This window comes from Echinops telfairi, unplaced genomic scaffold (assembly GCF_000313985.2).
Source record: "Echinops telfairi isolate 266 unplaced genomic scaffold, ASM31398v2 ScPeMD7_443;HRSCAF=831, whole genome shotgun sequence".
Taxonomy (NCBI): domain Eukaryota; kingdom Metazoa; phylum Chordata; class Mammalia; order Afrosoricida; family Tenrecidae; genus Echinops; species Echinops telfairi.
This window is the reverse complement of record NW_022104341.1, coordinates 66540801-66544645: the sequence shown is the minus strand read 5'-3', so window position 1 is coordinate 66544645 and position 3845 is coordinate 66540801. Positions and strand designations below refer to the sequence as shown.

Sequence of the window (3845 nt, the reverse complement as noted above, 5' to 3'; positions counted from 1 at the left end):
GCTGTGTGACAGCCTCATAATCTGGGTGAGTGGGGGCGCTGATAGGGGGCGGGGCCGCGACGCCGCGATAACGACCGGATTCCCCGCCCGCGGCCGTGCCGGTGGCCCCGGCGGGCGGGCTCCGCGGGTGTTCCGTGGCTTTGGGGGCGGGAGGATGTCGGGGAGTTCGCCGAAAGGGGTGGGGGCGCCGCAGGCGGCTGCCGGAGGTGGCGACTTGGATTTCACTCCAAACAGCTGGACCGGAGACAGTCACCCCTTCCTTTTCTTTCCAGACCCCATTTTCCCCTTCTGCTCCTCGCCCTAGACTTTCTGGGTCATGGACTCTCGCCTGCCATCTGCTTGACACCACACAGCAAACCCACTGCCGGGGAGCGACTCTCAGAGACGCTGGAGGGCAGAGTGGAACTGACCCTTAGGGCTTCTAAGGCTTGATGGCTTTAGAGATGCCAACTGCCACTCTTTCTCCCGCTGATTGGCTGGTGAGTTTGAACCACCAACCTTACAGTTAGTAGCAGACTCCTTTAACCGCTGCGCTACCAGGAGTCCTTATCTGCTGAATCGCCCCAAAGCGGATTGGCCTGTTCTTTAGAAGTGAAGACTCCCTTCCCTACCCCAAATAAAACAGACTCCACCTCCCCCACCTCCAACCACCTTGCTGCTCTTCTTGACACAGGTAGTTGAAAAGAAAGCCCCCTCCCCCCCTTTCCCTTCTGTCACTGTATCTATGTTCCTCCAGGTACCCCTCGGTGTCCAAGCCTATAGAAACCGGTTACGTTTCCATGCGTTTCTTCCGTGGAGAAAAAATATGTTGGAGCTAGGGGGTTGTTGTCCTTGTAGTGGGCCGCCCTTTCTAAATGGAGAGCATTTTCTTGAAATGAATCCGCCTTTTCATTTCCCCTTTGCGATTTCTATTACTTTGTATCGGGTTTGGACTATACTACGAATCTCTTCCAGATCCTTCAGTACTGCAGTCGAAGGATGAGGTCTCACTTCTTGGAGTTTCTTGGCTCCATGCAACCTCGCGTTTAGCTGTGGGCCTTGCCCATCTTGGAAGGTCGGTGCACCACCGTCCTCAGGTCAATGTGGTTGCCCAGCCCCAAACCAGTTGTTGAGTTGTGTGTAGGGCAGTGTATGACAAATGGAATGTAATTAGACTGGATCGGCAGGTGGTAATTGGTTGTGTGTGATTCAAAAGATGAGAAATTGAGGTTGATGGATAGGTATGAAGTTGTTTGGAAATCATAACTTAAAGCAGTGCTTACACTTTGGAGGTAAACAGCTTTTGTTTTGCTTTCTTTTTCCAATTTTCTGTTTTTACAATTTTTTATTGTAAATTAGGGAGTTACATTTCAGATCATGGACTTGACTATATTTGTCAGTTTAAACTACTAATCACTATACTAGACTGTTAATGGGTTTTAGCTTGGGTGAAATGGAAATAGCTTTTGTTTTAAGTGGAATGTAAATATCTAGATTTTCTGAGTTAAAAGCAATTGGCTAGCTGTTAGCTGCATTTTCATTTAAAAGTAGGGAGTTAAGACTGCTATGAAATAAAGCAACATTACTTTTAATGATCTGTTTTGTTAAACCTAGAGACTAATTAAAGGGTGTATCTTAATCTGTTAAGTTGTGGTTCTACACATCATCTGACTGCAGTAGTAAGCTTAGTCTTTATGAGGTCCTAGACTTAAAGTGAGCTGATGGAGAAGCATATGGTTTTCTTGAATTATATTGCAGCATTTAAATTTTTATGACTTTTTTCTTTAAGCTTGTATTTTTTGAGTTCCTACATGTGCTGGGCACTGAAAAGACCAATATCAATATGAAATCACCAGTCTTATCATTTTAGTCAAAATGATAGGCAGGAAAATGAACAATTACAAAATGAACAATTATAATAGAGAGCAAAATTTATTAAAAGTTGAAAACATTTTAATGTACATCTAGCCAAATGATGCTAGAGTACACTTGGCTGTTTGCTCTCAGTCCTCTACCAAGCTGCTGAGCCCTGTGGAGAAAATTGACCATGAAGACTCTTGCCTCTGCAGATGCTGTTGTAGCCAAGCCCCACTTTTCCCACTGTGTCCAGCTCTATGATGAAGGGTACCTGCATGGTTCCTTCCACCTTCCCTTTAGCAAACCAGGAGCCTCCGTGGCATTGGTATGCTTAGTGGTTTGAAACCACTGGCTGCTCTGAGCGTGAAAATGAAGCGTTCTGCTTGCTTAAAGAGTTAATGTCTCAGAAACTCACAAGGGCAGTACTACCCTAGTAGGGTCACTATGAGTCAGAATTCACACAATGGCAGTTTTTGAGACGTCTCTGCAAACCTTTTCATCCCTTAGACAGGTGACTATTTCTTCCTCATATCTAACTCAGACCCTGACCCCATCTCCTTCACCTGCTTTAGAACTTTGCTCCATCACTTATCCCTTTTCTGTATTTTCAAGTTTTTCTTCCTTCTACATATAAACAGCCAGAGCCCTGGGTTGGAACAGGTCCAGAATTTCTGAAAGGGCACAATCTTGGATACCTGATAGAGCAGTTCTACTCTGTACATAGTGTTACCATAACTCGGAATCAGTTTGATAGCAACCAACTGCAGCTATACGCATAGCAACCCTCGAGGACAGAGTAGAACTGTCCCTGTGGTTTTCAAGATCGTAAATCTTTACAGGGGAAAAGAGAGCCTCGTTCTCCCAAGGTGTGACCGTGGTTTCCAACTGCCAACTTTGTGGTTAGTTGCCCCTGTATAACCTACCATGAGTAGGAAGCAACACTATGGCAGGTTTTTCTTTTTTTAAACCAGAACTGCAACATACAATTATGCTCAAATTTTGTGCATCTTAAATGAAAGAACAAAGAACCAGAAGACCGTACTACAGCCTTACTTTTATTTTCTTTCCTTCACAGTCAGGTTTTTTTCTCATTTTTGTACTCCCCTCTTGTACTTCTGCAACTGCCATTCATTCCTCCATCCACTGTTCTGAGCTTTGTTGTTGTTTCTCTGGGGCTTTCACATAGGTGCCAGTTCCACAAATCCATTAAGCATAATATTGTCTTTATTGTACTTGATGGTTCTTTCTTAAAATAATCTGTGCCTGCATTTCTTATTGCATTTGCACTAATCCATTACATTGTTACTGTTACTTCATTTCCTCAACTTTCTCCAAACTTAACTTCATGCCACACTCTTCTCTCACCCCAACCATACTGTGTGCACTTTCTGGTTCTTGGCAAAGCCAATCTGATCTTTTCCTTAGCAGCCTTTCATTTAACCTGTGCCATCAGAGTTCATTCAGTAGAGAATAGAGGGATGCGGGCTAGATAATGAGGAAATGAGGTATATTTTGTGTTTGTTTAATAAATGAAATGCTTTAAAATCGACTGAGGTTATGGTTGTGAATGCAGTACAAACCATTTAACTGTCCACTCTACATTGTTTTCCTTCAAAGATTAAAGGTAGCAGTGCTTCACAATGAGAGAATAGCTTGTGAGGATGAGAAGTGTGAAAAGAGTTTAAGGAATCTGATGAACTGAAAACAGGCTCGTGTAGAAGTATAGTGAACAACAAGGGGGCACATTGCTAGGGGAGACAACTGAAGTACGTCAAAGTTAATTGCAGTAGAATGGGAGACCCTTCAAATAGTGTTACGCTTCCTTTTAAAAGGAATAATGTTAAGAAATAAGGTTACAGAACAATCTAAGTATTTTTTAAATCATTTTATTAGGGGCTCATACAACTTATCACAATCCATATACACATCAATTGTGTAAAGCGCATTTGTACATTCATTGCCCTCATCATTCTCAAAACATTTCCTCTCCACTTAAACCCTCAGCATTA

The 3845-nt window shown here is 43.3% G+C and overlaps 1 protein-coding gene across 1 annotated transcript in view; it reads left to right on the top strand.

Annotated features, from left to right (window-relative positions):
* The first annotated feature begins 6 nt into the window (after window positions 1-6).
* The window catches only part of HOOK1 (hook microtubule tethering protein 1), an 83412-nt gene continuing 79573 nt past the window's right edge, over window positions 7-3845 (top strand). The window contains exon 1 of the mRNA XM_004699385.2: window positions 7-25. The gene's annotated coding sequence lies outside the window, so the exon portion shown is untranslated. The remainder of the gene's footprint in view (window positions 26-3845) is intronic.